The sequence below is a fragment of the Nuphar pumila genome, chromosome 10 (assembly GCF_984573655.1).
Source record: "Nuphar pumila chromosome 10, dmNupPumi1.hap1.1, whole genome shotgun sequence".
In the NCBI taxonomy this organism is placed as follows: Eukaryota; Viridiplantae; Streptophyta; class Magnoliopsida; order Nymphaeales; family Nymphaeaceae; genus Nuphar; species Nuphar pumila.
Window position 1 is genome coordinate 101,730,073 of NC_143258.1, and position 11,289 is coordinate 101,741,361.

General features: G+C 39.1%; 1 pseudogene across 1 annotated transcript; it reads left to right on the forward strand.

Annotated features, from left to right (window-relative positions):
- The first annotated feature begins 9,718 nt into the window (after positions 1-9,718).
- On the forward strand, positions 9,719-10,867 carry LOC149827645 (uncharacterized; annotated as a pseudogene). Its single transcript, XR_016434549.1, has 2 exons — positions 9,719-10,104; positions 10,443-10,867. The product of XR_016434549.1 is annotated as an uncharacterized LOC149827645 (transcript).
- The last annotated feature ends 422 nt before the right edge of the window (positions 10,868-11,289 follow it).

An 11,289-nucleotide genomic window follows, 5' to 3' on the forward strand; every position in this document is an offset into this window, starting at 1 on the left:
GCTTATAAAAATTCCTTCGTATGAGGAAGTTACGAATGTTTTACTGAAGGTCTGTCAGATTATGTTCCAACTGATGCCGAACCGAGCTCAAACCATGAACATAGATAAAACTTTCACAGAAGTTATAAAATTTTATTAGCTTTCCAACGCAATAAACCACTCATTGAAACTCCACCGATCGAGGGAGTTACGCGCATTTTACTCATTAAATGTCTAACCAAAAACAGTAAATTTCAGGTCTATGCATTCAGGTGGGCACAAACCCGGTCACCCGAATCTGTACATCCATAGATATTTGACAAAAATTTTAATCAAAACAGCAGTAGAACTACTCTTCTAAGTCTGATCTATTCTTATTAAGACAAATTAGATTTTTCCTCAGCCGTTTGGCCGAAAAAATCGATCTGTGTCTCACTTGCATTAATTATTCAGAAATAAATTTGGAAAACACACAATTAATGAAGTATATCATGGAATTTACATGCAAATAAAATTCAAAAAACCTATAAAAATCACAAAATACTCCTATGAATATATTCTACCAATTAAAAAAGTAAAATCACATGGGCTCATACACGAAATTCATGATATTTTCTAATTTACCAAAATATTTTCTCAAAAACCCAATTTGACTAAAATTGCAATATCTCAAGATTTTGACCATGAAAATTTGCATTATTTTTACAAAACATCTAAAATATCATATACTACCATTCCAAGTTGATACTTGCACGAAAATCATAGCATATTCCATGAAATTTTAAAATTTACAGTTTTTTTTAAGAAGCTCATTTTTTAGTAGATCGTGTTATCAAAAAAGGTTTTCCTTCGAAAAACCCTTCTTGTTCCATGGTGTGATAGACCTAAGCCAAACCCACATGTGTGAGGGTTTGTTTAGGGTCTATGGTTGTGAAACTCCCATGAAATTCGTACCACGAATTTCGTTTCACAAGAGGAGTATAGATCACCTACCTTCGTCAAAAAAATTTGTTTCTACAAATTTGATTGGTCTTTTTTGCAAGATCCGGCCATTGCACACGTACTATAACCTCGTACACACCCTTATTGAGCCTTCCTCAATCACGTGAAGGTCTTTCTTGAAGCCCCAGGGTAAAAATCAATGGAGTTGAGGCATAGAAAAGAAGAATAGGAGGGGACTTGAGATGGGCTAAAACTTACAAAGGCGCAAAATAAGGGGCGGGGGGGGGGGGGGGGGCGCTTGAGCCCCTCCTATTCTTTTATAGCTCCTTGAATTATGTCAAGGGATGGGATAAGTCCTAAACCTTGATCTAATCTAAAAAAAAAATCTAAATCTCAAGGTCAAACCCTACCATTGACACCCCTAAACATTGTTGAATCCGTTTATGCCATCAAATGACACGTGCCATTTGAAAATAAAAATATTAAAAATATATTGAAAACAAATTTAGCCCTCTTAAAAGAATATTAAAAAACAAATATGAATTAACCCTTTTATATATTCTGTTGGGCCGGTTAGCTTTGAGTCGGCAGTCTTAATAACGAAGGACAAAACATTTAGTCATATGGGACCCACAAGGGCTCTGCTCATCTGGTAGGGCGGCTTGTGAATGTCACCAAGTTGACAGGACATCAGAAGTTCTCGAAACCATGGGTGGTGTCTCTCGCCGCTAGATTGAACTAGGTACACTCACGGGTGGGCAGAGGATCTCAAGGGTTTTACCGAATGGAAGTCAGCCAATGTGCCGTCTTGGCAAACTTTCGGTTATTTCACACTAAGTTTGAAGGTGGTGTTAAATTGTAATAAGGATTTATTTCTTTTATATATATATATATATCTTTTTACATATTCTTTTTTGAAAATATGCTTGTAATTTTGTTTATTTTTTGTGTATTTTTATTTTATTTTTTTTATTTTATAATTCTTTGTTTAGCCATGAGGGGGGCCACAACATATAAGTTGGGGCTCCCTCCAACTGTCATCTTTGAGAGTCCTTTTTAAGATTTTGGCTGCATTGAGCATGTACGGCTATCAAACTCCCACATAAAAAGCACCCAAAAAGGGAAGGCGCAAATATTCAAATGGTTGAGCCACGGGATTTAAGAATATTTAAATGCAACCCCCCATAGTACATTGGTTATACCGTCAATTTTTTGGGATATTAACGTCATGACGGGAGTCCAAAATTATCTCATGTTTTTGGGATATTTATTATCTCGTAATAATAATAGTAGTCAAAACCTTAGACAATAAAAACTTGGAATAGGTAGCCTTAAGTTGTTCTTGCCAGAGGAAATGACATATGATCTTGCAAGAGCGCATATTGAATGTAACATTCTAAAATTTTAACCTTAAAATTTAAGAAAGTTTTTTTATTTTTTAAAATAACAAAAAAAATTTGTTAAATATTTTAGGCAAGTTAAAGTACAATCAATTATCATTTTCATAAGTGAATTAAAATATGAACAGTTTCAATAATTTAAAATACATATCAAACTATTTTAATAACAATTTTTTTTTTTAAAATATCGTTAAAAATGAAAAAGATGGGCTCTTAATGCTGCCTAAGCATTTTGCATTCGTTCCACAATTGCATTTTATAACCTACCTGAAACCTCATAAAAATGAGTCAGGTCCGATAGAAAATAACAACATATTAAAATATATTTCAAACACAATCTCGTATATCATCATGTAACATTTTTCTAAATTAAACCAGGTCGACTACAAGTCATTTCCTGTCAAATTGTGTCAAACCCGATTTTGACTGGGTGTTAAAATTCAATCAGTCCCTACTTAATTTAATTTAGGTGCTAATTTGAGGCTGAGTACGAACGGAAAATTGTAGATCCATATGGGTTAATGAGGGTCTTAATTTGTTTAAGTTTTGGTTTAGGTCCTAGTATGATTAACACCTATGAAATAGAAGCTGTGAGTGCTTTTTAATTCAACCGGTTCACAACTGATGCTCTAACCACCACTAGCATGTGTCCGTGTCACACGAGTCTGATAAGAATCAACTGAAAACGGGGATTCAATTTTCAATGCACTCCATCTTTTCAGAACAAAATTATCAAATGGGTGGTTTAAGTTGGTTCTGCTTTAGATTGAATTGAGTCATTTGGGTCGGATATTAAAAAGGATCAGGTACATGAAACGCGTTCGAATTTGGGTTCTGGTCAGGTTTAAATTGCTTTAAGGTATAAAACAGGTCGATCCTGGCACAAAACAAGGTCAGGTATATGAAAAACGGGTCAGGTTCAAATGGGTTCAGTCCTACATTCATCATATCTAAGAACTAACAGGATTTCAAAACGGGCCTAAATTTTAAAGTCAACCCAAATCCATGAGTCTATCAAGATTGGGTCAATCAGGTCTAATCGGTTCGGGACATAGGGTCGGTTCAGGTATACATAACCAGTCCATCCCTACCCTAGCAATTTCTGATCTGAAGTAAAATCAAAAGTTGCCAAAAATAGTGAAAGCTTGGCATAAACCAGTGAAACACATCCGAGTGGTGATTTTTGAATAATTGTTCGAGTTTTGCATGTTTTCTTATTTTGTTGTTTGTTTTAATATTATATACATTATTTATTATTTAAAATTTTTATTTATAAAATATACAAAAAAATCATAGTGATCTGAGTCTTGCCGAGTCACAAGTCGGACCCCCAAAAGATTTTTGGCCAAGTCACCCGGTGGGCCAACTATGGGTCAAGGTGACCCCGAGCTGAGTGTGGCTAGTTCTCTCTCTCTCTCTCTAAAAATATATATATATATATATATATATATATATTCCTTTGGTTAGGCAATTAGGTTTTTTATTTTCAGTTTAAAAAAATTTATAAGTTTTTTAGGAATTGATCTAAACTTTTCTGAATGATATAAATGTTTAATTAGGGGTTTAGATTTTTTTTGTGTTCTTTTTCTTAGGAATTATCTGATAATAACATAAATGTTTTTATTTTAATGGGTTTATTTGCTTTTCTTAGCATGATGTATGTTTTAGTTAGAATATTAGGGATTTTTTTTTTTAATGAACATAAATTCATGAATTTTTAGAGATTAGGGTATTGGTTAGCATTTTTTCAAATGACGTAAATGTTTATTTATAATTTTTAGATTTTTTATGTTATTTTTTCTTTTTTTTATATATCATTAAGCAAATTTCTATTAATGAATGCATGATTTTGCTTATTACTTATTAAACCTCTAAATCTTTGATTTTTTTTAAAATTTAAGTTTTTTATTTGGCTTTCTTAAATGCCACGAATATTTAATTAAGTATTTTTGTCTTTTTTATTTCAATCAACATTAAACATGATTTTTTGAATAGATAAGGGTTTTACGTTTCTTTTTCAATTAACATATTTATGAATCATGTTATTAGAATACATAATTTTGATTTGATTTTTTTTTCTGTGCATTTGTGCCCACACCCCAGTTTAGATTCCTGGCTCCACCCTGCGTGACGCCCATTGGATTTGAACCTAAACTGCCCGTCAAACGGTCTAGGCCCCCATCCCACTGTGCCAAATCCCTTGGGTCTTGTATGAAAAATACTTATTCAAATCTGTAATCAGACTTTGCAGTCACTTATCTTGTGTTGTAAATTTTAGAGTACTTTTTACTATTTTAATTTCTTGTTGCCCCTTCCCTCCCCACCTTGGTTCCGCCCCAGTGCATTGTGATAAAGAAGCATATAAACTTAGTGCTTTATGCCGTCGGGCGTGGCGACCGTCGTTGGGCAGGTCACCCGACTCAGTGTGAGTTTTCCTACTCAAACTTAAACCTCGCCTCAAGCATGCCAGGCCGGTCAGGCTGACCGAGCTTCGACCAAGGCCAGGAATGACCAAGTTCTCTACTTTAACATGTGACCCCACCCATCCATCAATCTACTGGGTCAATGCAAAAGCTTGAACATACAAGATTAAGTGCTGTTCCAGGCTTTTGGTTTATAGTCATTAATTAATGGTCCCATAAATTTTTTTGCCAAGACTGACCTGTTTTTCCACAAGCCCGGCCAATCCCCCCAACACACACATGTATATATACAAAGAGAGATGTTGAATTGATTTGGGATAATTTTATTAAAAATATTTTAATAATATCATTTCAAAATAAAGAAAATTAATGAAAATGTTAAAAACTGAAATAAAAAAAATAAAAAAGATGGCTAGAGATTCAATCTGAGTCCAAAATAGACATCCGTTATAGTTGGTAGATTGGAACATCCGTATACCGTCATTTTTTTGGGATATTAACATCATGATGGACCACCACCACTGGACAGCCTAAAAGAGTTTGACAAAGATTCAGTTAAAGAAGGGAAGTATATGAACCAAGAATGGAGCGAAAAAGGAAGGTTCCTTGAAGGTACTGATATGTCAGATGGTGCACAATCTGATTTTACGCGTCTCCCATCCCCATTTTTTTTTTCAAAGATTCAGTTAAAGAAGGGAAGTATATGAACCAAGAAGGGAACGAAAAGGAAGGTTCCTTGAATTATTAGTATTATAATTCAGATGTCATTATTTCACCTAAGTAATCATTTCCGTATGCCGTCCCCACGCCTCTCTCTTTCATTCCCTCTTTATAAATTTCGAGGGTTTCCCTTGCCTCTCAACAGGCATCATAATCCTCTTCTCCCCTCCCTTTTTCCGACCTTGAATTATTAGTTGCCGGCAATCATGGAGGCTCAAAAAGTGGCGATACTTCTGCTGCTGTTCTCCGTAGCGGCTGGCAGTATCATGCTCAGCCCAGTCAACCAGAGTCGCGATCCCGAGCCCATCCCACCGGCCCTTTCCCCGTCGAACCCCTTTCTGTTGGTGCTGCTCGTCGTCGGGGTTGAGTTCTCCACGCTCTGCTCCGCAGCGGTGGCCTTGTTTGGCGACCGGCTTCCAGGGGACCTGGTCAGGGCCTTCCTGCGAATTTCTGCAGTGTTCCTCTCGGCATTCATTTGGGTCATTCTGCTCAAGTACCACTGAAGCAGCAACTTCTCCAACCAATCGCTCCATTGAACCCACCCACCCACGGCTGCATCGTGCGTGTATGAGTGTATGTGTCTTAGCTTGAATTTGCTGCAATAATGGACGGTAGTTCATCAGTGTTCACTGTTATATTTGTGTTTTCTATAATCGACTGCAGTCTGCTGCTCTTTTTTACTTTTAGCCTATGACTGCGTTGTGTTGCCTCTTACATCTTCTATTATGAGCCAATTCTCGAAACGTATTCTCGCACACATTCAGAGGATGCGCTCTTGATTGGAATGTGAAAAATAGTTGGAATGCTTCGGTTTTGACAGGGAAGTCGACCCAAAGGACAAAACCAATGTGGTTGAAAACAGTTTACTAAGGTGAATCGGTTTCTTTAAATAAAAAAGGAAATTTTTTTGAATCGAATCGAATCGAATCACAGCTAGGGTTGTCAATGGGTCGGGTTTGGTTTGGACATAAGTGAAACCAGATCCAAACCTGATTTGAGATTATGGTACCGGGTCTAGACCAGAGTCTAATCGAAAACACCATCCTGAATCCTATAAGGATTACATGAACCAGACTCGGACCATACATGGTAAAATAATAACTTTTATCATTTTTACATTAAAAATTTATGGATCTAAATTGAAACTCGGATCGGGCTCAAGTCTGGCTAAAAATTTCACAAACCATACCAGGCTCCATATATTAATTGGACCCTTCTGGTCCTACCCAGATTCGAATGGGGCCTTCTTATTTATCAACATACCCTAATCTTATAGGGTTTGGTATCGGTTGGGTCTGGGTCAAACCGTATCCATTAACACCCCTAATCATCGCTTATCCGTTTTTACCATCAAATGACACGTGTCATTTGAAAATGAAAAATATTAAAAATATATTCAAAACAAAATTTAACCCACTTAAAAGAATATTAAAACACAAATATGAATCAGCCCTTTTTCATAATTGCTGCCGGTTCCATCTGAGTCGGCAATCTTAATAAAGAAGGACAAAACTTTTAGTCATATGTTTTGATAACTTGGATGAAATAGGCCCCACAAGAGCTCTGCTAATCTGTTAGGGCAGCTTTCACCAATTTGACAGGACATCACAGGTTCGAAACACATGGGTGGCTAGGAGTTCAGGTGCACTCCCAGCTGGGCAGAGAGACCTCAAGGGTTTTGCAGAGTGGAGGCGAGCCAATGTGCTGTCAGTGGTGATGGGGGAGTCTTGTCCTGGATTAGCGAAGTGGGGTGGGGTGGACGTTAGACAGGCAAACAAGGTTCGATTTTCATGAGTTTCTCTCCTCTGTGCAAGCCGATGCCCAACACAGGTCCCATTGACAGGGGCACGAAGTAATAAGTCAAAAAAAAATAAATTATTGTCTAAGATGCGTTCCCGTAAAGCTACATTTGATTGATGGGACAGGCCGCCCAGTACCACTCGTTCTGGACCAGTGTACCATCAACGGTTTTGTAGGTCAGTATGGGGTCTGACTCTTACATCTCCCAAAGTGAGAAGCAAGTTATAACTGTCTCATTTCTGGTCGGACGCAAACATTCCGTGTTTGATTGGTGGGCACATGAGGCTAAACATGGTCTGTTGGGCCCCAACAGTCCCTGTGGACTGTTGTGTTCCTCCGATCAAATGCTACCGTTTAGATATTGTATTGACAATTCCTTAAACCATAGCGGGCTCCATGAACTAATCCGACCCTTTGGGTCCTACCTGGGTTCTAGCTACACCTATAGGTTTGGATACGGCTCGAGGTCGGGTCAAACCGGATCAATTGACGCCCCTACCTACAGGCTACAGCCCACAATGAGCAGGATGCCTGTTATTTGGAAGGCCTCCTTTTTGCCCCTCTGTGCCATCCGTGTTTGGATGCAAGGCATCACAAAGGTTGTAGGACGGACCGCTAACAAAGAGCCATGCGTACGTGCCTTTGGATGTAGTTCATCATTAAATTCAGATCTCCTCCAAGTCGATGCGAGTCTAATGGCAAACGCAAGCCCAATTATTAATCGGATAACGCCAACCCCAACGGTCTACGTTCCTGCACAAGAGGTCGGATCGAGTGTCTGGATCCTGCACATGAGATCTGATGAACGACCAGTTCAGGCTTTGGCCAGGGAGATGGATTGTAGCACACCGCTTTTGTTCTTTTGTCGGTCTCGATGACCTTCTCACAGTCGGTCCTTCACATCTGGGCCCTGAATCGGTACTTGGATCCACTTTAGAACTTGGATCGTCATGACCATCTTGCATAAGATCATAATCTTGGATCCCAGAATCCAAATCACAGATATCTTTGATTCGCCTTGCGTCACTGGCTCCGAGAAATTCGTTGGACCACGGCAAAAGTAGAGATAAGACATATTAAAGATTTTTTTTTTTTTAAAGGCAAGCTGGGGGTTAGGCAGACTCCTACCAGATACCTCTTAAGCCCCATGTGGCAGAGGGATTATGGGCCTTCAGTTTAGCACTTACTACATTAACTATTGGCAAAATTTGTCAATCTGTCGAAAGCTCGATCAAGTATGCGTTATTGTCCAAGCTCGATCAAGTATGCATTACGGGGATTCAGTTTTCCATACGTCCCTATGGAAAATCATTTTGGGCGAAGATGTTAATTAGTCCCCAACCTGAAATATCACCTCAATCCCACCTTTATCAACCTGTCATCACAAGAAAAACGTTGAAAAAAGTTAATTAACGATAAAAATTTGTGACAAATTATTTTTATAGCAAATTTGTGATGGATTAGTTAGAGAAAATTAGCTGTTCTTAAAATAAAGAATTAAGAAAAAATGATGTACAGCCCATCGCATCGCTAATTAGCGATAGCCAAATTCTATCATAAAATTTATCGCTAATTAACGATAGATTTATCGATAAAAAAAATTCTATTGCAAAATCCATCGCTAATTTTAGATTTAAACCGGCCCTTCTAAGTGGAGAAATTCTCGCTCTCTTGCTCTCTCTCTCCCTCTGATTACCCGACCCATACCGTCGTTTCCCACAAGATTCAAACGCTTTTTGTGTTTGATACATTTAAGCTGAGGGCTAGGGTTGGGGTTACAGGGTTCCTCGGGCAGGGCGCAGGAGCGAGATAAATTCGAAGGAGGGTGAGGGGGTCTTAAACAGTGAGATGACAACTCCCGTCGATGACGGCGATGGTCTCCCCCCTCCCCCGGCCCCGGTGATAGGAATCTGGCGCCAGCAAGGGCCGTAGAGGTAAGGTTTCACACCTTTTTTTCAGTGTCATCGAGGTTGTCGTCACCACCGGCGGCCAGCCAAGGCTCTGACGGTTGGTCGATGGCGACATAGACTGCCGTCATCCACCGCCGACTCCCATTAGAAGAGGGTGGAAGAAAAACCCTATCGTCTTCACCGGCGACCGACGAGACCCAGCTCCCGTTCGCTGCCACAGAGACCAAGCGCAGGCAATGCGAGGTTCCACCGACGAAGGCCACTCCATGGCAGAACTCTGTCGTCGGCGAGTCCTCCCAGTAGACGCCGGTGAAAGGTAACAAAAAAGGGGTTATTGTTTTTTTTTGTTTATGCAGGCATCACCCATGCTAAAATTGCCACCGGCGGTCGGCCAAAGCAGTTGGCGGTGACAGTCGGTGGATGGCAACCAGTCACTGTCTTCTGCCGCTGTCTGTCGGCAGTTGCAATAGCCGTAAGCCTGCAAAACCCCAAACCCCCTATTTTCCCCCTTTACTGCTTGTAGACACAACAACTGTTGGTGGCCTCCGGCAACCGATCCTGAATGTCGTCGGTGACGGCCATCCACCGGCAGCCAGCCGTTGAATGCATCGAGAAGGAAGATGGACGGAGCGGTGCCTTCTGTTATGGTCATAAGGAAAAGGAGAGGTTCAATGGTATCCTAAAGATGTATGTTGGTACTCATAATTTTCATAATTTAACAACACAAACAAAGGCAGAGGATCCATCGGCTAATCGCTACATTGTGTCATTTAAAGCCAATGACGTTGTTGCCGTTGATGGTATTGATTTTGTGAAATGTGTAGTCGTGGGATAGAGCTTCATGCTACATCAGATCCGCAAGATGATCGGGCTTGCTGTTGCAGTCATGCGAGGCTGCGCTCTAGAGTCGTTGATAACATCTTTGAGGAGGTAGACTTCTGTTTGAATTTCAAATTTCATCCAGTTTTTTGTGTGATCAGTTCATAGTGTAGATTTTGGTCTCTTCCTGGTTTTGCCATTTTAATTTTGCTTTCTAGTTTGTTGTTTTCTTTGAGAATTTAGTGAAATTGGTACTTACAGGAAATGCTAAAGTTTCATGTCCTTATTCTAGTGCTGTTAGCAAATTTATTGAAGAGAGCAGTTAGAGAAATTGATACTTTCGCTTAGCCATTCATGGATGCTATGATGCTCTTAGAGTTGATGACACCTTTTCATGATGTTTTCTTATATTCAACTGTGAATAATGTTGCTCTTTCATTTGCCTTTAGTATCTTCAGGGATGTGAATATCAATGTTCCTACAGCCCATGAGCGGGGTCTTTTTCTGTATGAATGCCTGTATACTTCATATAATCAGAAGTAAAGAGATTCTCATGAGTTGTCTTTGGAGGGATATGCTGAACAGGTGGAAGAATTCAAAATGAAGCGTATATATGCTCACATTGCGTCAACTGAGCGTAAGGAAGGAGTTTTAGCACTTTGGCTTCACTCTCTAAACCATCGTAAGTATCTTGATTTCTGAATGAAACATCCCAATGGAGATAATGATACTGAAGTAGGCATGCAATGTAAAAATGGTGCCACGAGTGAATTGGTCTGATATGATTGACTGCCATGGCACATAAGTTTTGTTATTTCCAACTTTTCCTTCCAAAATGTGGATGGTATAAAAAGCTGCCATTTTTTTTAGCAGGGAGCGTGTTCATCCTGTATTATTTATAAATGCTCACTATTCTATTAACAAGATTCTTTTTTTTGAATGCTATGCATTGCCCGGAATTGTTGCAAAGATGTTGAGAATCCAAATAGCAACCTAAAGTTCAGTTTATATCATATTGTGCAATTGTTTATGTTATATCTTATTAGGGACAAAATTACACAATCCACCAATCCTGTATTAAAAGAGACTTTATGATACTATGTTGTATTCTTATGTAGCATTGGATGCATACTGTAGGTATAACATAGAAGTAGGCCAATTGTTGAAATTGACCCTGATCACACATTTCATAGTGATTTTCCTTGCCAACATGTGCACAAGAGCATTTTGATGGTACTCATGACTGTCGCTACATCTAGAAACCTGGACCTCCTTTTGCACTCAAACAGGATGCAG